Here is a 26,740-nt window from a genome sequence, read left to right as displayed (position 1 = left end):
GAACATTTTAGTACTCATCACTGCGTTCTCTACCAGAAACCTGTTTGATGTTTCTTTGTAATTTTTGTTAATTTCTAAAGCCCTTTTAGAAAAAGTCCCAATGTACCTAACAGCATTACTAAAATGCAGACATACTAGTTGCCACACCTGTCTCAGGGGTGGCTAACTCTGGAAATTCCTTTGGTCTCTACTGAGTTAGGTAAATCAGCTTTTAGTTTTCTTGCTCCTTATTTGCGGAATGATCTTCAAAATGTTCTCACATTTGATGTTTTGGTGCATCTACGGCAATCCAGAAAGCTGATTGAGGACTTTATTACTGATGAATGTCTTAGTTTTTTACAACAGTGTTTTCATTCTACTTGCATTTTGTATTCATATTTTGATGTGTGTACATTCTGTAATTTATGCAATTCAGGGGTTATCTGTAAAAGAGACCTTGGTCTCAGTATGACTCCCTGATAAAATAAAGGTTAAATAAAATGTGTTGGAATGGTGTGGGCATACCCCAACAACAGAATGGTGTGGGCATACCCCAACAACAGAATGGTGTGGGCATACCCCAACAACAGAATGGTGTGGGCATACCCCAACAACAGAATGGTGTGGGCATACCCCAACAACAGAATGGTGTGGACATACCCCAACAACAGAATGGTGTGGGCATACCCCAACAATAGAATGGTGTGGGCATACCCCAACAACAGAATGGTGTGGGCATACCCCAACAACAGAATGGTGTGGACATACCCCAACAACAGAATGGTGTGGGCATACCCCAACAATAGAATGGTGTGGGCATACCCCAACAACAGAATGGTGTGGACATACCCCAACAACAGAATGGTGTGGGCATACCCCAACAATAGAATGGTGTGGGCATACCCCAACAACAGAATGGTGTGGGCATACCCCAACAACAGAATGGTGTGGGCATACCCCAACAACAGAATGGTGTGGGCGCATACAGCTCATTAAAAATATGAATGCATGTAGAACGCTGATAGGCCAGCTCATCGTCTATCATCGTCTCATCGTCTATGACTAAATACAAGTTTGAGGTGGGGTTTTCAAAAAAGATTATTAGTCAATTTATGCTTTCACCACAAATATTACAATAGCATGAGTCAACAACATTATTCGGGTATCTGTTAAGAGAAAATTAACCTTTAAAAGTGAGATTTTCACTGGACAGTTACTTTAAGAAGTCCATTCCTGAAAGTGGAATAAATGAAATGCAGCTATTCAAAAGCCAATTGGGTCCTTGCTTTCACAGTAATACCGTCGGATTTATAAAGCTACATCAATGATTTGAATCATACCAATCTGGAATTCAGCCCTATCACTGATAAAATGGCCATTACTGAAACCCCTCAACATTACTAGGTGGGAAGAAATACAATAGTTTCCTTTAAGTCATACTGTACCTGCATATGGATAAGGTGATTCATGATGTGTCATGTCTGCTGTCTCCTTATTGCCCAATTAAGGTAGTGTCTGGTTTAGCAGTGATATTGTCACACAAGACATTTGTGTAGAATGCCTCTAGCGGTATGAATACCATTATCACCCCATTTTGCCTCCAGGGGACACTTATTGTCATACAGTTGTAAATGTGGAGGGTTGAAATTGAAAAGAGCAAAATGGCAAGTGTAAATCTAAATTACTGTCATAGTGTTACTCCATTGTCACTAACCAGTGCTCTGCGATGCTCGCATGACAGCGAAAGATCTGTGATATATTTGATGAATTCAGTGAATGCCAATCTGTAATAAATTATTCCAAATGTATTGATTTTGGCGCCAGCGAGTCAAACATGATATACAGTGGGGGCGTACACATTTGACACCAGTTTAATCCGCATGAGTAAGCAATATCTTTGAGCCCTGGGGTCCACAATGAGTCGTGCAGAGCGACAGCACATACTGTATACAGTGCAGGGAAGCTCAGTCCCAAGTATCCACTATAATGTTCTGCACATTATCCAGTAATTCATGGCAGATCTAAAGTTAACATGACTTTCATCACAAGTCTCCCTGTGTGAAGGTGGGACATCCCCTCCCAATGAAGATTTATCTGAGAGCGTTTTTTTTTAGAAATCTAAGAATCTAATAGATATTCATGGTTCACCACTTATTAATCTTGGGGGAGAAGAAACATCTGCAGAGAATATTGTTGAATAAGTCTTTCAATTTGTCAGATGAATAAAGCAAACGCACTGAATATTGTCTTTGTCGGAAAATAGATTTGAAATTAGACATGTAATGTGCAGGCGCTACTCCAGTTGACTAGGAGAGTGCTACAAATGCTTGGTAATAAACATCATCTGTTATGAATTAGAATTGAAAAAACACAAACATTTACTTTGCCATCCATTTTAGATGAATCATAATAATAGTTCTTCAGGTCCTAAAAAAGCTACACGAATTCACCTTCTACTACCTTATACTACAATACCAAACCCTGTCAAACCACTGTTTGGTATTGTGACTGTTAGCAGTTGATGTTACTCTTCAATAACACAGACCCCAAAGCAAATCATGGGGAGGAAAATAGGTTTATTCTTATTCAAAGAGGACAAATCATGCGAGGAGGTAGATGGTAGATGTTCATGCTCCCCTGTCCTCAGTTATTCTCCCCTGTAATTTTCTTTTTTTCTTCTTTCCAGTGATTCTCTCCACAGACAAAAGGGACAGGATGTAGTTTCATAACCCAGCCCTAGCCTGTGGTTGACCAATTAGATTTCCATGCAATAAAAGTGGGCCAATGACCAAATAACAAGTATCCTATTTCAGGTTCAATGTATAAACAATTTGGAATAATGAGAACTTGCCATGTAGCTATGAGTCCCAGACTGCAATTCCTAACAGATGTTGAACTGAAAACCAACTATTTCTATTGATAATTGCTTATTGACCTTTAGTACTCTATTGACTTTTAATACTTTTGACCTCTCGTCCTTTGCGTTGTGCATTTATCTTACAGTGACACATTGAAGATGCACCAAAGAAATGACTGAATAGATGTCAAGGTAATAGGATCTGAAATCTTACATGGGTTTTTACATTTTTTAAATATCTAGTATTGGGTTGTTCACTATCATCGGCTAACACTACCAGTCTTATTGCCTTCTATGAAGACAAGCTTTTATTTTAATGGTACTACCCTTACTGTATTTTGTCAGTGACTATCCCATGATGAATTGATGAGTAAATTGACCATGTGATATACTGTGCAAGACTATTGGCTTAAGAAAGTAAGGGTCCTGAAAAAAAGTTAGATACAGGGTACAGTATAGGATATGGTACACCCTGTTTTGTCAATGTACATCATTGATCACAAACAAAGTTTCCCTGTACTTTTCTGCGCAGCACAGGTAACTGGCTTAACGAGTCAGACGAGAAGGATATCCTGCTTTCACTGGAACAGGCTCAGATCCATGCCTTTTGCGTGAAGAAAAGACTCAGGAAAAGGGGTCGCAGATCGGGCATCCTTCTTAGAATCCAGAGGCGAGCGAGTAAACCCCCACTGCCTTCCAGTTTTGTTGCTAAAGTGCAATATTTGGAAAATAAAATTAATGACCTACGATTAAGATTATCCTACGAACGGGACATTAAAAACAGTAACACCTTATGTTTCACCGAGACGTGGCTGTAGGATGATACATACAATATAGAGCAAGCAGGATTTTCTATGCACTGGCAGAACAGAGACGTTACCTCTGGTAAGACGAGGGGTGGGGGGGTTTGTCTTTTTGTCAATAACATCTGGTGCACAATGTCTTGTATTAAAGAAGTCTCAAGGTATTGCTCGCCTGAGGTAGAGTACCTTATGATAACCTGTAGACCACACTATCTACCAAGAGTGTTGTCATCTGTATTATTCGTAGCCGTCTATTTACCACCACGGAACGAAGACCACTCTCAACAAACTCTATAAAGCCATAAGCAAAGACGAAAATGCTTACCCAGAAGCTGCACCGCTAGTGACCAGGGACTTTAATGCAGGCGAACTTAAATCAGTTTTACCAAATTTTTACCAGCATGTCACATGTGCAACCAGGGAAAGAAAATCAGAGACCACCTTTACTCCACAAACCGAGATGCATACAAAGCTCTCCCCACCCTCAATTTGGCAAATCTGACCATAATTCTATCCTTTTGATTCCTGCTTAAAAGCAAAAACTAAAGCAGGAAGTACCAGTGACTCGCTCAATATGGAAGTGGTCAGATGAAGCGGATGCTACACAACAGGATTGTTTTGCTAGCACAGAATGGAATATGTTCCGGGATTCATCCAATGGCATTGAGGAGTACACCACCTCAGTCATCGGCTTAATCAATAAGTGTACATATCCCAACCAGAAGCCATGGATTATAGGCAACATCTGCATCGAGCTAAAGGCTAGAACTGCCACTTTCAAGGAGCGGGAGACAAATCCAGATGATTATAAGAAATCCCGCTATGCCCTCAGACGAACCATCAAACAAGCAAAGCATCAATACAGAATTAAGATTGAATCCTACTACACAGGCTCTGACGTTCGTCGGATGTGGCTTGAAAAATATTGCGGACTATAAAGGGAAACCCAGACATGAGCTGCCCAGTGACGCAAGCCTACCAGACGAGCTAAATGCCTTTTATGCTTGCTTCGAGGCAATCAACACTGAAGCATGCAAGAGAGCACCAGCTGTTCTGGATGATTGTGTGATAACGGTCTCGGTAGCCGATGTGAAGAAAACCTTTAATCATGTCAACATTCACAAAGCCGCTGGGCCAGACGGATTACCAGGACGTGTACTCAAAGCATGTGCGGACCAACTGTCAAGTGTCTTCACTCTCCCTGACCGAGTCTGTAATACCTACATGTTTCAAGCAGACCACCACCCTAGACTCACTCCAATTTTCATACTGCCCCGAACAGATCCACAGATGACGCAATCTCAATCGCACTCCACCCTGCCCTTTCTCACCTGGACAGAAGGAACACCTATATGAGAATGCTGTTCATTGACTACAGCTCAGTGTTCAACACCATAGTGCCCATGAAGCTCATCACTAAGCTAAGGACTCTGGTACTAAACACCTCCCTATGCAACTGGATCCTGGACATCCTGGCGGGCCGTCCCCAGGTGGTAAGAGTAGGCAAGAACACATCTACCACAATGATCCTCAACACTGAGGCGTAGGGTGTGTACTTCCTGTTCACCCACGATTGTGTGGCCAAACACATCTCCAACACCTTCATTAAGTTTGCTGACGACACAACAGTAGGCCTGATCACTGACAATGATGAGATGATCTATAGGGAGGAGGTCAGAGAACTTGCAGTGTGGTGCCAGTGTAATGGATGTGAAATAGCTAGCAAGTTAGCGGTGGTGCGCGCTAAATAGCGTTTCAATCGGTGACGTCACTTGCTCTGATACCTTGAAGTAGTGGTTCCCCTTGCTCTGCAAGGGCCGTGGCTTTTGTGAAGCGATGGGTAGCGATGCTTCGTGGGTGACTGTTGTTGATGTGTGCAGAGGGTCCCTGGTTCACGCCCGGGTATGGGCGAAGGGACAGTCTAAAGTTATACTGTTACACCAGGACAACAACCTCTCCCTCAATGTGAGCAAAACAAAGGAGCCGATTGTGGAATATAGGAAAAGGCGGGCCGAACAGGTCGACAGTTTCAAGTACCTTGATGTCCACATCACCAACGAACTATCATGGTCCAAACATACCTAGACAGTGTTGAAGAGGGCACAACAAAGCCTTTTCCCCCTCAGGAGACTGAAAAGATTTGTTATGGGTCACCGAGACCCTCAAAAGGTTCTACATCTGCACCATAGAGATCCTGCATCCTGACCGGTTCCATCACCGCCTACTATGGCAATTGCTCGGCATCTGACCGTAAGGCGCTACAGAGGGTTGTGTGAACGGCCCAGTACATCACTGGGGCCAAGCTTCCTGCCATCCAAGACCTATATAATAGGCTTGTCAGAGGAAAGCCCAAGTTATAGACTGTTTTCTCTGCTACCACATGGCAAGCGGTACGGGAGCGTCAAGTCTCGGTCCAAAAGGTTCTCAACAGCTTCTACCCCCAAGTCATAAAATCGCCACCGGAGAACCCCCCTCCCTTTTGTACACTGCTGCTACTCGCTGTTTGTTTGTTACCTATGCATAATCACTTCGCCACCACCTACATGTACAGATTACCTCAACTAGCCCGTACCCCCACACGGTACCGGTGCCCCCTGTATATAGCCTCGTTATTCTTATTGTGTTACTTTCTATTATTACTTTTTATTTTTGTCTACTTGGTACATTTTCTCTTCTTCTTGAACTGCACTGTTGGTTAACGGCTAGTAAGTAAGCAATTCACGGTAAAGTCTACACTTGTTGTATTCGGGGGCATGTGACAAATAAATTTTGATATGATTTGGTTTGAACTGAGGAAGAGGTCAGTGGAGATAAGCTGTGTTCGGAGAGGAAGGCCTGGGTATTCTATCCCGATTATTAAAACACAGATTGCTTCCCTCACATAATTAGAATCTCTATATCTTTCGGGGCCTTGCTTATAAATGTGTATTAGTTTGGCACTGGGTCAGGAAGAATTAGTTTAATTTCCATTATTCATTGACCTACAGTAGCAGACGCATCTATCCAGGCTGATTGGCGCTGCCAGAATTTGACATATGACCTGTTTATACAGCTAGTATTTACGGAAGCAATTTGCTGTAAGAGCTTTTTTCTGGGTTTACAACAGCAGCTCTTAACCGGGGGACTTAAGTCTGCAGACAGAAGAGCTGATGGACTAATAATTGGTTTAATTCTTTACTGTCACAGTACCTTTAAAAGGTGCATAAAAAAGCAGAGTTCATTAAATGAAAACTCAAAGTTATTGTTCTTTGTCAGGCCAGCAGAAAAGAACCCGAGCAGCAGGGATAGGGATATAGGGATGGCATTCTGCCAAATACAACAATGCACTCTTTTAAAGTAAGTAGATGGATTATCAATATAATACAGTGTTTCCTGCGTTGAGTTCCGGATAATTACATGAATTATTATCTAATAATTACACTCATCTCAGATCCAGACACCACGTTCAACCAACATTTACCTGGATTCAGAAGTCAACAAATATATATATATATATATATATTCTTTTACCTTTATTTTACTAGGCAAGTCAGTTAAGAACAAATTCTTATTTTCAATGACGTCCTAGGAACAGTGGGTTAACTGCCTGTTCAGGGGCAGAACGACAGATTTCTACCTTGTCAGCTCAGGGATTTGAATTTGCAACCTTCCGGTTACTAGTCCAACGCTCTAACCACTAGGCTACCCTGCCGCCCAATGCAATGCTTTTTCATGACAACAAGTTCAAAACAATGAACGAATACAATTTCATCGCCAGTCTAGCGTTTGGATTGAAGACATTAAAGGATGGACACAATATTCATCAAACAGATAAAGAAAGAAACTCTGATTCTCTGCTTAATCTCAATTGTTAACAGGAACAGTAGTTACGGAAACAAACTTCTTGTGACTACTACATCAGTTATAGACAACACAACAAACGTCAAGCCCTTTTTATGGCCAGTGACATCATGGGGCACAGTGCGTCTCCATTCCCTGTGATTTCAGAGGGTGGACCGACAAACGAGAATCCAGGTCTGGCCTCGACCCTCGTCTCCCCCTTGACTCCCTGTGATGTAATCAGGTCCGCAGCAGTGCAGCTGAGATCATTTCAGTTTCCCCGCAAAACTTTTGAGACAGATTGGATCCGTGACTCCATATTAGTGGGAAGAACAATAGTTTATCAGAGAGGTTGATGGTAATGAGTTCAGGATCAGTAACCACACAAACAATACCCTTAACAGATGGGAGCCAACAAGTAGCAGCTGCGGAGGCATTGAAGTGTGCAGGAGACTCGCCTCGGAGAGTCACTAAATAAAATTCACTTCTGTCGGGTATATTCTTACGGGACGGTCACTTCGATGACATCGTTGGAGACAGTCCAACCTGTGGCCCGGTGACTGGAGGTGACTGGGGCCAGCAGGTGGAGGAGGAAGAGGAGACGACAGACCTGTTCAGGTATGTCCATCCTCAAGGACACCTCGATTTGATCCAATGCATGATTCATCACACAATTCATCACTAACTTGAACAAACTGACCGAGGACGGCCAAGGTGACTGCCGGCTTCTAAAGATAGTGTAGCAAAAAGGTGTTCTTGAGTTCAAACTTGCTGAACTACGTTTGGTTTGCCGAGAACTCAGTTATGATATAATACATTCTACTGACAATATGTTCTGCAGCACACAAAGGCTCAGACACAAAGAGAAATACAGAACATATGATTGAATATGTTCTATAGTTTGATTCTGGCTTACTGAAAAAAAGTGGAACCAAATCCCTGAACAATGAGACTGTCTGAACATGGCTCGCTGATGCAGGCTTAACTGAAAATGAAAGAGAAAACGTTATTTGTCTCGCAAAAGTAATACAACATGTACTCTATGCTGCCATATTATTCAAACACTCAGACAAACCTGTCCATTATTTATAGGGTGGCAGGTAGCCTACTGGATAGAAGTATTGGGTCAATAACAAAAAGGTTGCTGGATCAAATCCCTGAGCTGATTAGATGAAAAATCTTTCTGTACCCTTAAGGAAGGCACTTAACCCTAATTGCTCCACTAAGTCATTCTGGATAAAAGTGTCTCCTGAAATGTAATGATTTCTTCATGAATATAGTCATTGTTTTATTCATATTTAATCAGCCCAATCGTCTAGCTGACCTTAGATGAAGGTGATGCATTTCAAAGGAAAGCATTTTTTGATTTCTGATGGGAATTAAAAGTGCCTTAATTATTGAAATACATTCAGCAAATGATGGCTAGCACGTTCGGCTGATCCACTCTTTCAGAGTCCATGAAAACAGCCAGCAGCATAAACACAAAAGTGCCAAACAAACAGATTTTAAAGGTCCCTTTGATTAAGGTAGCAGATTAATCTCAATAAAGAGTCATTCAAAATAATACCCAAATGGCTTTAAGGTCACAAAAGGAAAGATTGCACGGTCAAAAAAACATTCATAAATCAATGGGTAGTATACTTATTATGAGTCATATTAGTATGCTGTATGTGTAATATAGGTGCAAAGAGGGTAAATAGGAGCAATAGCATTTCTCTGGACACTCGAGGAAACTTCGCTCCGTGCAACACTGCGTCTTGCAAAATCACCAGTCCGAGGCTACTCTATGTGCCGGTCAGTGACTCTGTCAGAGCGTGACTGAGAGAGGTCACAGCAAAATGTTCAGGCTTGAATGTATTGTTACTGCATGATAGCAGAGTAAGAAAGTAAGACGTTATAAAAAGGGGAAAGAAGTGATGAGGTGGCATACTGTATAGCATGAACCAACCTCACCAAAATACCACGTTCTCATTGGAATTGCAAAACAAAAAGCTAGAGATACATTGAAGTGTACCTTTTGTGATTATGCTTTCTGTTTCAGTACTAAATGGCCAGACTTTTACCATCCTATTTGGAATGTTTCAGCATCCCTACAGCAGGTGCCTTCTTTCTGCCAATGGCATCGGATACAGCTTCATCATCCAACACTGCTAACAAATCTCGCCCTTCCCCTTGGAGGCATGTTCCTGCCCAATCAGATCTCTTCCCATCCCCTTGGAGGCATGGCCCTGCCCAATCAGATCTCTTCCCATCCCCTCCATGGACTCCCAAGTCAGACTCGCTTTTGTTGTCAAGGCCCTATAATGAACTCTGACACCTCATAGTAAGCGAGCCAAGCAAACACACGTCTGGTGCATCCCACCAAAAACAAAAGTTGCTGGATATTGGTCGGAACTCGAACACGCTGTCGTACACGTTGATCCAGAGCTCAATTAGTAACATCTGGTGAGTATGCAGGCCATGGAAGAACTGGGACATATTCAGTTTCCGGGAATTGGGTAGAGACCCTTGCGACATGGGGACATGCATTATCATGCAGAAACATGAGGTGATGGCGGCAGATGAATGGCACGACAATAGGCCTCAGGATCTCGTCACTGTATTTCCGTACATTCAAATCGATAAAAATCAATTGATTTTGTTGTCCGGAGCTTATGCCCGCCCATACCATAACCCCACCGCCACCATGGGGCTCTCTGTTAATAATGTTGACATCAGCAAACCGCTCGCCCATTTTTGTTCATTACTGGAAGTGTCTCAGTTGTCAGAGAAGATCTGACCACCTCCTGTGTCCTTTGATCCCCATGCTGCAATGACCTGCTGTATGTCATCTCTTTGAAGAAACTGTGATCCCAAAATGTTAATTGATATCTTGTTCCCTTACTACTGAGAGCTACAATTCAGAGATGTATAGTCAGATAATGACATTGTTTTGCCTTTAGCACAAGCTAGTCAAAAGTTCAATATGTCCACATTCTGCTCAAATACTCATTGATGTAAAACACCATATGGAGAGAAAGAGAGGATGGTTGGAATTGACTGGTGGATAGGGACTGGTACCTACAGTGTCTTCAGTAAGTATTCACAACCCTTGACTTTTGTTGTGTTGCAGTCTGAATAAAAAATTGATTAAACAGATTCACACCCCTTTGCTATGACACTCCAAATTAATCTCAGGTGAATCCAATTTCCTTTGATTATCCTTGAGATGTCACTACAATTTGGTTGGAGTCCACCTGTGGCCAATTCAATAGTTTGGACATGATTTAGAAAGAAACACACCTGTCTATATAAGGTCCCACAGTTGACAGTGCGTGTCAGAGCGGAAACTATGCCATGAAGTCCAAGGAACTGTCTGTAGATCTCCGAGATAGAATTGTGATGAGGCATATAGTAGCAGGGGAAAGGTATAAAACTAGACTGTTGAAAGTTTCCAAGAGAACAGTGGTCTCCATCATTGGGAAATGGAAAATATATGGAACTACCCAGACTCAGCCTAGAGCTGGCCGTCCGTCTTGGTCAAGGAGGTGACCAAGAACCCAATAACAGAACTACAGAGTTCCTTGATTGAGAAGGGGAGAACCTGCCAGAAGGACAGCAGTTTCTACAGCATTTCACCAATCTGGGATTTATAGGAGAGCGGCTAGATGGAAGCCACTCCTTTGAAAAAGACACATGACAGCATGCCTGGAGTTTTCATAAAGGCACTTGAAAGTCTCTGAGATTATAAGGAAAAAGATGATGTGGTCTGATGAGACAAAAATTGAACTATTTGGTCTGAACACAAAGGTCTATGTCTGGAAAAAATCATGTACTGCTCATTACCCGTCTAACACCATCCCTAACATGAAGAATAATGGTGGCAGCATTGTACTATGGGGATGCTTTTCAGTGGCAGGGACTGGGTGACTGGTAAGGCTAGAGGGAACAATGAATGGAGCCAAATACAGGAAAATCTTGTATTTGACTACAAGTGCAAACAACCTTAGACATGGGCGAAGATTTGTGTTCCAACAGGATAAGTAACCCAAGCATACAGCCAAAGCAACACCAGAATGGCTTCAGAACAAGAATGTGAAAGTCTTTGAGAGGCCCAGCCAAAGCCCAGACTTGAATCCCATTGAGCATCTATGGACTCAAAGCTGCAATCGACACCAAAATTGTTTCTAAAAAGCATTGACTCAGGGGTGTGAATACTTATGTCAATTAAATATTTCTAAATGTCATTTTCAATACATTTGAAAAATACATTTCAACATGTTATCAGTTCGTCATCAAGGGATATTGTGTGTAGATGGGTGAAAAAACAACTAATTTATAATCCATTTGGAATTCAGGCTGTAATACAACAAAATGTGGATTAAGTCAAGGGATATGAAAACTTTCTGAAGGCACTGTATATTACGGATGCAGTAAATCTCACACTAACAAAGGCATATGTAAACGGATAATAGAGCACATCAATAATAATCACATCACTGAAACTATGATTGAGCCAAACCTAGTATCTTTACTAGGGAACATAGCTAAGCTTATCTTACATTGGCACTATGACAGTTTCAACAACTTAGAAGACCGCAAGATAATAAAAACAACCTTTCCCTGTTCCAACCTTTCCGCTCATCCCAATTTGGGAACCAAGCCAAGCTCTCTGAGCAGCAACCTTGACAGATCAGATCATTCCAGACTGACTCGCTATCGCCTGCCATCAAAACTACCTTCCACCGTATCAGCTCATGTTACAATGGCAACACTCTTATCTGAGATCTAGCGTTGAGATAAGCATAAAATGAATATCAACTCAATTTGCCATCGATTGCACTGGTAATTAGACCTAATTCAATTTCACAATTCCCTTTTCTAGTTTCCCCTCTCTGCTTTTAACCCAAAGGAAATTAAGAGCAGTTTGTCTGCTAGTATATCTCATTTTGGAGGAAAACTGTGATTCCCACGACGGTCTAATTTCACAGGGATCACCCTGACTTTGGGGATGCTGTTGATTAGAGAAATTACTTTGCAATTATGACACTCATAATGAACTGATTCAGAAAAAAGCATATCTTTGTTTTGCCACTGGCAGAGGTCTGACTTAATACTGAACCTACAAGATGATGACATTACATGTATGTACACACCCTGGATTAGGGCTTCTCATTGAGATTACATTCTAATAAGCGTGTGTGTGTGTGTGTGTGTGTGTGTGTGTGTGTGTGTGTGTGTGTGTGTGTGTGTGTGTGTGTGTGTGTGTGTGTGTGTGTGTGTGTGTGTGTGTGTGTGACTGACTGACAGATAGAGGAGTACATGTTGCACTGATGGCACATTTTCTTCTATTTCATTATCGCCTATAGCTCAGATAATGACGGTTACGATAAAATCTGATTCTGTGATTTTTTTAAAGAGTAACTTTCGAAATCCAGATGTTTTAGGCTAAGTTATAGTGAAAGATGTCAATTCTGGTCTTCATTTTGACAGTTGGAAGCAAAAGTTAGTTCAACTCTACTGTTGAAATCATGATGCAGAGGCACCTTGAGAAGGTTCCTCTACGTCATCTCAAGGGAGGGGTTTGGTTTGAAAGACACTCCCTTCTAGATGTGCTGGGTGGTACCACCTCAAGGTTTACTAGAAAAGCAGGTGACAGTACGTCTTATTTGGCAATGGTATTGATAAGTGGAGTGGCCAATATATTTAGCATGCTGCTTCCTTGACGAGACAACTGACTTTACACATAATTCAAAAGGCAGTAAGGCAGATTTCCACAGACTTCCGCCGAAGCTGGTGCCTCTCCTTGTTTGGGCGGCAGTCGACATCACCGGCTTTCTAGCCGCCACCGATCTACATTTCTTTTACCATTTGTTTTGTCTTGATTGTACACACCTGGTTTCCATTAAGTTATAATGTATTCCCTATTGAACCCTCTGGTTCCCACATGGTTCTGTGCCTGTTTGTTCTTTGTTAAGTGGTCACCTTTTATTGTGAGCTGGAGTATTTATCCCCGCATGGATTTAGTTGTGTTTATCTGAACGAGTAAAGTACATTTGTTAGTCAGTTTTGTGTCCTGCACCTGACTCCTTCCTCCCTGCTGCACATTTATTCTTTAACAACTATAAATAAAATGGTTTACCCTTTCGTAAACATCTATGTGATTTTACATGTAGACTATGGGGATTATATGTGTACATGTGTAGCGACATCCATTGCAACAGGAAATAGATAACAATGCTGGTCATGTCAATTCCTTGTATTTTTTTCCAAACCAGAATGACTGATTGCTGGGGCAGTCTGCTTAAACAGTTGTCCCATAATTTAAAGGTTAGGAGTTCTAATCCCACATAAGGAAGATTCCTTTGTTTTTAAAATCCTTTGTTTTCTATATTCATCCTGGTCCCACACACTTCTAATTCTGAAAAGGTAGTAGTTGTCAATTTTTATATAGTACCTAAAACCAATCTGTGAGTTAATCTGACCATGGTCAAAATGAGCTACTGCGTAAATACTGTAATGCAGGTGTATTGAATTGAGCCACAAATCTTCATTTTCAAGGTGAGGATTGCACTTTTCTTCCCAACACAATAGCGCAATAAATGTGAGTCCACGTTTCAAAGATACATTTTTTTGCACCACATGGGGGATTTGAATGTACACCATAAGTGGCAACAGATGTCAGGAACCCGCCACCTTACCACTGTGAGCTAACTGTCCAGAGCCATATTTGCTCACGATGCACATCATTTTATTACCAGAGCGTGCCAGCAGACTTCTAGTAAGTACTGTATGCTTTAGTGAGAAAGTGTTGGGATCAGGTACAACTACATTTACCCACCCCCAATTGAATATTTATGAGGAATTCCCCCACCCACAACTTCTCACTTGAACATATTTTTTTATTTGAAAGGGTTGAGCAAAGGCTGAAATTGGGGTTGAGAGTAACCATTTAAAGGACATGAGTATCCTACAGTGACCTGTGTAAAAAGCAGACATGTCAAAGTGGAATATATTTCTGTAAGAATGGGTACATTCATATCTGCCACATGATAGAAACTTATCACTCCCAGCTTGTTGACGTTCAATGATGTCACTCAATGTAAGCTTTGTAGAAAACCATTTTCTAATCAATGGCCCGTTTGATTTCTAATTTTAACACCAAACAAACACAATTTCAATCAGTTTACTTGATTGAGTTCACAGTGGGAACAACAGTTTTGCATTCACCAGATTCTTTTGTTGTCTTCAAATAAATTATTTTTGCATGGGTTTATTTCCCTTACACAATGCAGAGTTATCTGTCTCAAACTGTTAGATTGATTCACCCCATTTCAATGCTTAATCATTTCTTGATTCATTCTGTTAGAGGGATACTTCCCATTTCGGAAATGAAAACAAAATTGACGCAACGTCGCTTTGGTTGAGAACCTACTCTGCCTTGTACTGTTGTGCTGTTGGTTTGGGACTGAGGGTGTCACTGTCACCAAAATAATCATTGCTCTTTGCACGAGTAACAGCCCTTGTGAATCTATAGTAAACTGTTAAAACTTGAATATGTTACGGCAACAGATTTTTCTGACCCTCCTTTCATTATGCCTTCATAACCCTGTCATAAGACAAAAATAACTGATCTCATCAAGAGTCATAACAGCTCTTGTAAGTTTATGAGAAAAAACAGCATGCCACTGTCAATGTACAGTGCATTCGGAAAGTATTCAGAACCCTTGACTTTTTTCCAATTTTGTTACATTACAGCCAAATTCCCCCCGCCAATTTTTGCAAATGTAAAAATAAACGACTGAAATATTATATTTACATAACTATTTAGACATTTCACCCGGTACTTTGTTGAAGCACCTTTGGCAGCAATTACAGCCTTTAGTCTTCTCGGGTTTGATGCTACAAGCTTGGCACACCTGAATTTGGGGAGTTTCTCCCATTCATCCCTGCATTTTTTTTTTAATACAGTAAGTAAAAATTATTTCACCTTTATTTAAACAGGTAGGCTAGTTGAGAACAATTTCTCATTTGCAAGTGCCACCTGGCCAAGATAAAGCGAAGCAGTTTGACACATACAACAACACAGAGTTACACATAGAATAAACAAACATACAATCAATAATACAGTAGAAAAACCTATATGCAGCATGCACAAATCAGGCAGGATAAGAGAGGTAAGGCAATAAACAGGCCATGGTGGCGAAGTAATTACAATATACCAATTGAACACTGGAATGGTAGAATGTGCAGAAGATGAATGTGCAAGTACAGATAATGGGGTGCAAAGGAGCAAGATAAATAAATAAATACAGTATGGGGATGAGGTAGATTGGAAGGGCTATTTACAGATGAGCTATGTACAGGTGCAGTGATCTGTGAGCTGCTCTGACAGCTGGTGCTTAAAGCTAGTGAGGGAGGTAAGAGTCTCCAGCTTTAGTTATTTTTGCAGTCCGTTCCAGTCATTGGCAGCAGAGAACTGGAAGGAAAGGCGGCCAAAGGAAGAATTGGCTTTGGGGGTGACATATACCTGCTGGAGCGAGTGCTACTATGGTGCTAATATGATGACCAGTGAGCTGAGATAAGGCGGGGCTTGTAGATGACCTGGAACCTGTTGGTTTGGCAACGAGTATGAAGCGAGGGCCAGCCAACGAGAGCGTATAGGCAGCAGTGGTGGGTAGTATATGGGGCTTTGATGACATAACGGATGGCACTGTGATAGACTGCATACAATTTGTTGACTAGAGTGTTGGAGGCTGTTTTGTAAATAACATCACCGAAGTCGAGGATCGGTAAGATGGTCAGCTTTACGAGGGTATGTTTGGCAGCATGAGTGAAGGATGCTTTGTTGCGAAATAGGAAACCGATTCAAGATTTAATTTTGTATTGGAGATGTTTAATGTGAGTCTGGAAGGAGAGTTTACAGTCTAACCAGACACCTAGGTATTTGTAGTTGTCCACATATTCTAAGTCAGAACTGTCCATAGTAGTGATGCTGGACGGGCGGGCAGGTGCTGGTAGCGATCGGTTGAAGAGTATGCATTGAGATTAACTTGCATTTAAGAGCAGTTGGAGGCCACGGAAGGAGAGTTGTATGGCATTGAAGCTCGTCTGGAGGTTATTTAACACAGTGTCCAAAGAAGGGCCAGAGATATTCAGAATGGTGTCATCTGCGTAGAGGTGGATCAAAGAATCACCAGCAGCAAGAGTGACATCAATGATGTATACAGAGAAGAGAGTCGACCCGAGAATTGAACCCTGTGGCACCCCCATAGAGACTGCCAGAGATCCGGACAACAGGCCCTCCGATTTGACACACTGAACTCTGTTAGAGAAGTCGTTGGTGAACCAGGCAAGGCAATCATTTGAGAAACCAAGGCTGTTGAGTCTGCCAATAAGAATGTTGTGATTGACAGAGTCGAAAGCCTTAGCCAGGTCGATGAATACAGCTACTCAGTAATGACTCTTATCGATGTTGGTTATGATATCGTTTAGGACCTTGAGCATGGCTAAGGTGCACCCATGACCAGCTCTGAAACCAGATTGCATAGCGGAGAAGATATGGTGGGATTCGAAATGGTCGGTAATCTATTTGTTATCTTGGCTTTCTAAGACCTTAGATAGGCAGGGAAGAATATATAGAGGCTCTATAAGACAGTAATCACTAACCAGGTCAGTAATGGACAAGACATATTGATATTAGAGAGAGGCATGCGTTTGATATTCTGGTGATCAATACGGGTCCAGTTGAGTGGTTGGGCTGCCTGGAGACACGTCGGTTCAGACAGCTAGCAGGCCGGGGCTAGCAAGCTAGCAGAAGGGCCTTAGAGGGACGACTCAATGGAGGAAAGTCTGTTTTTGCCTCGGTGTGCGGCGACGTCAATAGACCAGTCGTGATAGACCAGTAGGGTTCCGAGTAGCAGAGGGGTCCATTTGCAAAATAGGTATACTTGCCCGATGGATCTATACAGCTAACAGTCAAATATGCTCTAGACAGCTAGCGAGCCGCAGCTAGCGGACGGGCATTCAGGGGATGTCACAATGTAGAGGCCATTTGAGTTCCATGGCCCGTACCGGCAGTAGAAGGGGTCCGGATATTGTAGCCCAGGACTGGCTGATGGGTCTCTTTAGCTAGCCGGGAGAAAGGGCCTGGCATGGGCTAGCTCCAGGATAATTGGTGTTTTCTCCGGGATTGACGTTAGCCAGTAGTCACTCGGATAGCAGCTAGCCAGCTGCGAAGATTCAGGTGAAAATGTCCAGAGCTTGTGGTTGGAATCCATGGAGAAAAAATAGGTCTGGTATGCTCTGGTTTAAGTCGCGTTGTACAAACTGGCAAGAACTTTTCGAGCTAAAGGTTAGCTGATGACCGCTAGCAGTGATTAGCTGACTACCTGTTAGTAGCTAGTGAGCTGGCTAGCTTCTGTTGGGGGACTCCGGATTCGAGGTGAATAATACTTTAGAAAAAGAAATCAGATCCGCACAACATTGGGTGAGGCGGATTGCAGGAGGGTGTTTTGAAGTTGAGTAGTAGAAAAAAAATATGAAAAAGATATGCAAAGAAAAATATATAAAAAATATATATACACTGGACAAGACAAGGAAAAAAGACGTCTGACTGCTACGCCATCTTGGATTCTCTCAAGCTCTGTCAGGATGGATGGGGAGCTTGGCTGGACAGCTATTTTCAGGTCTCTCCAGAGATGATCATGTCCAGGCTCTGGCTGGAGACTTGTCCCAAAGCCAGAGACTTGTCCCAAAGCCACTCCTGCGTTGTCGCGGCTGTGTGCTTAGGGCCATTGTCCTTTGGAAGGTGAACCTTCGCCCAAGTCTGAGGTCATGAGTGCTCTGGAGCAGGTTTTCATCAAAGATCTCTCTGTACTTTGCTCCATTCATCTTCGCTCGATCCTGATTAGACTCCCTGCCACTGAAAAACATTCCCACAGCATGATGCTGTCACGACCATGCTTCACCATAAGGATGGTGCCAGGTTTCCTCCAGATGTGATGCTTGGCAGTCAGGCCAAAGAATTCAAACTTGATTTTATCAGACCAGATAATCTTGGTCTGAGAGTCTTCAGGTGCATTTGGCAAACTCCAAGTGGGCTGTCACGTGCCTCCTACTGAGGAGTGGCTTCCATCTGGCCACTCTACCATTTTTGCCGTGATTCATGGAGGGCTGCAGAGATACTGGTCCTTCTGGAAGGTTCCCCCATTTCCACAGAGGAACTCTGGAGCTCTATCAGAGCACCCATTGGTTTCTTGGTCACCTCCCTGACCCGATTGCTCAGTTTGGCCTGGGCGGCCAGCTCTAGGAAGAGTCTTGGTGGTTCCAAACTTCTTCCTTTATGAATGATGGAGGCCACTGTGTTCTTGAGAATCTTCAATGCTGTAGACATTTTTTGGTACCCTTCCCCAGACCTGTGCCTCGACACAATCCTGTCTTGAAGCTCTAAGGACAATTCCTTCGACCTCATGACTTGGTTTTTGCTGAGACATGCACTGTCAACTGTGGAACTTATATAGAGAGTTTTGTGCCTTTCCAAATCATGTTAATTCAATTGAATTTTTCACAGGTGGACTCCTGTCACGCCTTGGTCTTAGTATTTTGTGTTTTCTTTATTTATTTGGTCAGGCCAGGGTGTGACATGGGTTTATTTTGTGGTGTGTTTTTGTATTGGGGTTTTAGTAGGTATTGGGATTGTGGCTGAGTAGGGTTGTCTAGGAAAGGCTATGGTTGCCTGAGGCGGTTTGTTGTTTTGTAGATTTAAGTTATTTCATGTATCGTTCATTTTCCATTAAAGAACATGAGTAACCACCACGCTGCATTTTGGTCCACTTCTCCTTCTACAGACGAACGTCGTTACAACTCCAATCAAGTTATAGAAACATTTCAAGGAAGATCAATGGAAACAGGATACACCAAAGCTCAATTTCGAGTCTCATAGCAAAGGGTCTGAATACTTATGTAAATAAGGTTTTTATTTTTTTTATTTGCTCAAATTAAAAACAAATGTTTTCACTTTGTCATTATGGGGTATTGTGTGTAGATTGCTGAGGATAAAAAAAACTATTTTAGAGTAATGCTGTAACGTAACAAAATGTGGAAAAGTTAAGGGGTCTGAATACTTTCCAAAGGCACTGTACATTGGTACTGGTTATAACAGATGTTATACAACTTAATAAACCCCTCTGTCTTCCGTCACACCTGGCCACTCACACAACAGTGCTGCCACCAACCCTCTGCTTGAACAGTTGGGCGCTTAGCCCCTCACTGCAGCCTTACACAGTAATCCTCCAAAGGGCAGTGAGCCATGGAGAGGGCCTTGTAAGTGGACAAAACACTCTAAGCATGCTTTCCACAGCGCTTAACCACACCATTATTAGCATGACTTATCTGCAAGACACCTCTTCACACATTCCACTTTCACCAACGGGCTCGGTCCACTGCTACTACTGCTGCTGGACATTTGTGTGTGATTTATTGTGTAGTAGTGGATAGGGTCTACAGACTATTGCCGAAGAAGCCATCTGTAGTGCAAAGAGAAGCATTCTCTGGTTTAAGCACAGGTTTGATTACTATAATCTGGGGACAACCACTCGCAGCATATTCAAATCAAACACACACACACACAAGCCCACATAGGCAGATATATACACATATACACATGCATGCATGCACACACACACACACACACACGCACACACGCACGCACGCACACACACACACACACACACACGCACGCACGCACGCACGCGCGCACACATATAAACACACACACACACACATATAAACACACACACACACACACATATAAACACACACACACACACACACATATAAACACACACAAACACAAACACACCCACACAAACACACACAGACGACCACAGTTATATTTCAAATGGTGAAAAGAAGGGGGAAAATTACAATATGTTATTACTGATTAGGATCCAACGAAATGTTCAAAAGTTGTACATTCCTCAGCACTCTTTGGTTCTAAAGCAACATTATTATTCCGGTTTGAAGTGACAGATTTGTTTTCTCTGGCTTTGATGTTGATGGTAGTTAATCACTGAGAATTCTCCGGGAGAAGAAAAGCATTACAAGAGACTCCTGATTGGTTTTGTTTGTTATGTTCAACTTCCTTTGTTATTCCCCTTTAATGCTCTTTCTATCTCTCTCCCTCTGTCTTCCTCTCCCCCCCTCGTTTTCTTCTCTCTCCCAAGTCTCCCTCTCTCTCCATCCTACCCCCGCCTCTCTCTCTCTCTCTCTTTCTCTCTCCCACCCTTTTGTCTTCATCTATTCTTAGCGTAGCATTTTACTTTTTGGCAGCATCACAACAAGATATAGATCTCGTTAATTCTTAGCTCGCAGCGTGTTTTGAAACATGCAACTATTTTCCTCCCTGCACTTCATTGATGCTTCAGTCTTTTTTTATTAGCACTACAATGGTAAATAATTAGTTGCACACGGTTCATAAAAAGAACACAGAAAATTGAATAGAGCCCTGATGCGTCATCATAAACACTGTGCCAGAAATGTTACAGTCCCATTATTTCTGTTCATTTGGGAATGGATCGGAAGAGACATGCTTTCCTCTCATGATGTTATTACATGGAGATTTGTGAAACTGACACAATAACTAATTGTATTATCCTCCAGTTCTGGTCAAATGTGTGTGTTGTATATGTTTTACACGTAAGGTTTTTCAAATATTGCACAAGACTACAATTATTTGTACGAGTGAAGGCTGGCTAGGTGTAGATTAAATGTGTCTAATTATGCAAGATACTTTGGGGCAAAAGTCCTGGTCAGTCCAGGACCTGTTGTCCAGGATTCCCCAAGGAAACATTAATGATCATGTCACATATCCCACCCTCATCAGCAAAATGAATTAGGTTGTTGCCTGCCACGTGTCCAATTTCACATATTTGAACACTAATCCAGTTATGGCCCTCATTATCTCCACAGATATGCTCCTGATTGAAATAGGATGAATTCATGAGTAATTAAATAAGCGACAAGGTTGCTCTGTGACCTTCCCGCAAAATAGTGCAGTAACAAAGTAAATCTATAACTCATTGTGCATCTTAGGTAACGTGTAATGCATCAGTATAAAAATCCATGCCTTTAAGCAGTCAAAAGTGGGAGTCCGGTTTTGTATCTAAATTGAGCTTTCACATTTGAATAATGCCAGATTTTCAGGAATTGATTGATCCCCCGATTGTACATTTCTCATACAAAGCTAGCATAAAATCGGTAAACAAGGCTAATGCACTCCAAGGACACACTGGAGAAATGTACTATGCTGTTGACATCCTTGTCGTGGCTCTTACCTGACTTCAACAACAAGCCTAGTTTCTCCGAAGACAAAGACAGGCTCAGTATTTCGCCAAGCCAAGCATAACTCAGACTCGAACAGGAAAACATGCCGAGTAAATGCGCAGTGTTATGCATCACAACAACAAAAGGAAAATGAAAGTTCAATAGCAGCTGTTTGTCTCCTTAGCATCATTTTGGCTGTCAGTTTACCTTCATCCATGCGTCGGGCCTCGCGGCGCTGAGAGGGAGGAAGGAAGCTGTCACAACGACCTCCAGCAACAAACACACTCGACACTAAGCTGGACGTACACATCTCCTGTGCCAGACCCTCAAGGTGTGTGTGTTTGGAGTGGGGGTTAGTGCAGGCAAACCCACGTCTCTTATCCACACCACTGAGGAGGCAGCACCACAACCGGCCAATTAATTGGACTGGAACAGTTTGGAGGCCACAGTCGGGTTATTTAAGTACACTTCATGCACCTCTGCTTTAACACACTTACCTAAGATTGAGTCTGTGTGGCTATGCCTTATCCTAAAGTCAAGATAAAAGAATGGGGCACAGCTGCACAATGCTAAAAAGACAATGTCAGAAATACCATTTACACTTTACACTCACAACCTGTATACGTGTTGAAAATGACAGATTTGGTCACTGATAAACACCTAAATTGGAACGCAGTGGCTGTGCAGTAACATGCTGTACTGAGCTCAAGGGTCCCCTCTTTAACGCGCTGTACGGGATTCAACTGACTGACGTTCTAAACGTGAGCACCAAGTCAACAAGAATGTGCCCCCATCCATCCTGACAATTGGGCTACTTTTCTTATGTTTTGTTCTTAAAGGTAAGTAAATAAATACTGCTTTGATGTCATACAAGCAAACCACACACCTGTCCAAATGTGCCCCTCGCAATTTCCGTATTATAAAACTCATTTCATATACACTATCAACGTTTATGATCACTGTGTTTGATGTACAGTGACAAGATGACATGGTGTCATACCCTGGGTTGTCCTGAACAGAATGAGCCTATGTTTGTTGTATTGTGAACACAATTAGCCGCGGAGCACGCACCAAAATTACTATCTGTTTCTCTGAAGTGTCTTGTGAAATCCTAACAGTGTAAGGTCGTATTTAACAACTTAGCTAGTCATGGTGGAAATAGTATAAGCTTTCAAAATGCTCACCTGACCCAGATTGCAATTTATAATGGACCATTTTTTTTATTGTGTAAACAGAAATTGTGTGATGGTGGGGATGCAGGGCTGTGTTCCAAACACAAAAAGAAAAGTCTGCTTTCTTCAGTTGCTCAACAGCACAGCTAGGAGAGCTCACAAAAGCATCTCACAGTGGAAGGCTCTTTCCTTGAGCCAAGTGCATTGAAATGATTCAGTATTTGTGCATACTTTGGAGAGATGTGTGATCACTTGGAGATACCATTTAAACCTCTGACTCAAAACCGTGTATATATTTTTTTGTTTTATGTTGCACCTACCCCACATTTTACAGGAATGTTATTATGTTACTGAATGTATACCGAGTGTTTTTAGATTTTGTTATCGACAAATGCTGTGAAAAGTACAGTTAATGTAAAATGCAGATACAATCAACAGGGTAATGTCTGCATTCAGTCTTGTGTCCTCATCTTTTGTCTTATAAGTGTCCCCTTTCAATCGCTACCTCGGTTATGCATGAGGTTTCTCATATTTCTTCTGTTTGATATATTTCAGTGTGGCCCTATGCATGTAGGTCAATTCCCACCACTGTTAAGGGTTAGAATGTAGACCTAATTCCCAATAGACACAGACAAAAATGTGTGAATACAACTAGCACAAACAAACAACGAGTTTCGTCAATTCATACGTATTCTCTTTAGGACTCACATAAATTATGGAACACGTGCACGCACACACCAACGCACGCACATTTGAAACACTATATTTGAATCCACAAATCATATTTAATTTGAGAAGGATTCAAACACTCACACACTCACACACACACAAAGCTGATTCTGTCAAGTCTACAATTAGATTAACTTCGGATTCCACACGCATGTTGAGCCACACTACAATTATATCTAGTTGGGAATATTTCAACAATTGAATCAGGCAGTACTGACTCATTGCCTCTTGGGAACTATCATATTTCTTCGCTTAAGACGTTCTCATGAAATGACTGAACATTCTTTATAGGATCATGTCTGTCTGACCCAGCAACACAATAACTAGAGAAACAAGGAAGAAAGGAGACAAACACACACAAACACACACCCAGGCACACGAATGCACACACCACTCTCTACTCCACTGGCTTATCAGTGAGGCAGACAATGCTATCCCACATGTAATAAGAGCTATCATCATGGGCCCGGGAGTGCATTACAGGGCCTCAGATTGTGGACTAGATGGGGCTCTTGCGGGGGCAGACAGGAGCTACCAGAACCATGGAAGGGGGCAAAGCTGCTTAGCCAAGTAGAGGAAATGAAAGAAGGCTCTGGTTCTCTCCTCCAGAGGAAACACCATGCTTGAGTGAAGAGGCGGTGTTTGAGAGAGACAGACACTGCATGGCACAAAGAGGACAGAGTGATAATAGAGATTTGTGATAAGGTGAAAGAGAAATAAAAAGATAGGATAAGGGAAGGCTACTGCTGTGATATGGCCAGGGTTGGAAATTTACAAGGCTCAAATTTATAGACCTTGGTGTAGCTTTCCAACATGTTCATTATGTTTATGAGTCACGTTTGCTCCACACTCTCTGTAAAGCAGCAGTGAACAATGCACTATTCATGGCTTTGGAGTGTCGGTACCCAATATGAAATTAAAATATTTGTTATAGGGATTCATAAAAATCCTGCTCCTCAATGACGTCATTTAGGTTTTATGAACACATGTATAATGTGTTATTATACAAAGGCAGCATTATATAAAGTACCTCAAAACTTGCTATATGTGTTCATTGATGATTATGTATCCCTATGACCAGGCCTTCTCAGGATAAAGTAAGAACCAGATGCAGACAGTGTCTGCAAAGGTACAGGATGGCAGGCAGACTCAGGGTCAGGACAGATAAGGGTCAAAATCCAGTAGTGAGGGAAAAAGAGAGGCTGGGAAAAGACCGGAGCAGACTGGACAACGCTGGTAAGCTTGACAAACTAGACATACTGGCAACAGACAAACAGGGATCACAGGTATAAATACACAGGGGATAATGGGGAAGAGAGGCGACACCTGGAGGGGGGTGGAGACAATCCCAAAGACAGGTGAAACGGATCAGGTCGTGACAGACCTATGACATAAATGCCCCAAGATAAGAATATACAGTATGTTAACATTTTCACAAATATATAGTCAAATTTGATAGAAAAAAATACTAATAATTTTAAGCAGTTATTTTGGTACATTTTATCCACAGCAACTTGTCATTAATGTACATTTTATTAATTCAAAGTGTTATGTTTCTGTGATACTCTGAAGCTGAGAAAATGGTTATTGTGCTAACCTGATGTACTGGTTTGAGCTAAGACAGTGGTTCCCAACTAGGGGTACTAGGTACCCCGATCCACAGGGGTAACTTGAGAAGACTCATGAGACCATAGACTTACTGGCAAAATGCACAATGAGGGGGTACTTCAGGGGTACTCAGGCCAGAGCACAGTTGGTGGTGCACTAAGTAAAAACGGTTGGGAACCAATGACCTAAGATAGCGACCACCATTGGCAATATGTGCGCTGGTGCCATCAGACTTTTAGCTCTAACTTTGAGCTATTAACTCAGTTCGAATGGCGTCTTCAAGATGAGGCTCTCAACTTGGTATAGAGACATTGACTGGAATCGAAATATGTCTTTTAATTATTATTACATTATTATTTATTATTTTGTTATAGTGGTTGCCATAGTGGTTGTTCACCTTAGTGGTGCACCACTACAAAATATATATATTTTTTCATTCCTCCATATTAACACATAAATCATCAAACATTACATTTTTGGGGGGTCAGTAACTAGTTGCTTGACAAAGTCCTAAAATATCAGAAGGATCAATATGAGGTTTAGAGGTTCAAAATTGACCCCTGTTGGTGCTTTTATGGTTTACTGGTCCGTCTTCCTGGCTTATAACTGCAGCAAACATGGTCAGGACTTTCCTATTACCTTCATATTGTCTTACACAATTTATGATGCCAATGGGGATCCTTGTTTGTTGTGAAAATTAATTGAGAGGAGTATTATTTTCTTAATTTATATTCATAACCAAAGCTGTGTAAACCAAAGACTAATTTTACCAAGCTGATTTCAAAATGTGAGTCAGACAATGGCTGCACAACAACACACCTGGTCTGACTGTTTATATACAGGGCAGGATTACTACTATACACCTGGTTTGACTGCTTGTACACAGGGCCAGATTACTTCATTTACACATTTTACGTAAAGTATTGTTCTTATACATACTTTGGCCTAGAACCATACCTGTGAGTGGAGTCTATATCTGTTATTCGTAAAGAGCCTTATTAAACCATTCTGCAATCTAATTGTACCACAGTAAAACGGTCCGTTTATATGCTACTGGTGAAGGTACTGCAAAGCACACTTGATTAAGTTGAACTGCAACATGTAAATGAAGTGTATATCATTTTATAGGCCTCAATCCTGACACATATTTCACTTTGAGGCTCTAAAATGGAGTTGATGCTCTCAGAGTGCGTGAGTTTAAGAGGAGGAAGACGTCGAGATGACAGCCATTGTGGGTGGAAACTGTCATCTATGTTTAAAAAGAGACGATTTGCAGGAACCTGTGCTTGAAACATGAAAGGGTACCATTTGATTTATTCAAATGCACCAGACACTGATAACATATGATGGTTCCATCTATCCTTGGTTTTATGTTAATTCTCCTACTGTATTTCACAGCAGGGTGAGCGTCACGGGGGGAGGTGCCCAGCATTCTTTCCTGGAAGTCACACTGATCAGTCTGTTTTTTT

The sequence above is a fragment of the Oncorhynchus keta genome, chromosome 30, assembly GCF_023373465.1.
Source record: "Oncorhynchus keta strain PuntledgeMale-10-30-2019 chromosome 30, Oket_V2, whole genome shotgun sequence".
Lineage (NCBI taxonomy): Eukaryota > Metazoa > Chordata > Actinopteri > Salmoniformes > Salmonidae > Oncorhynchus > Oncorhynchus keta.
The sequence above is the reverse complement of the archived record's forward strand: the minus strand, read 5'-3'. Positions refer to the sequence as shown.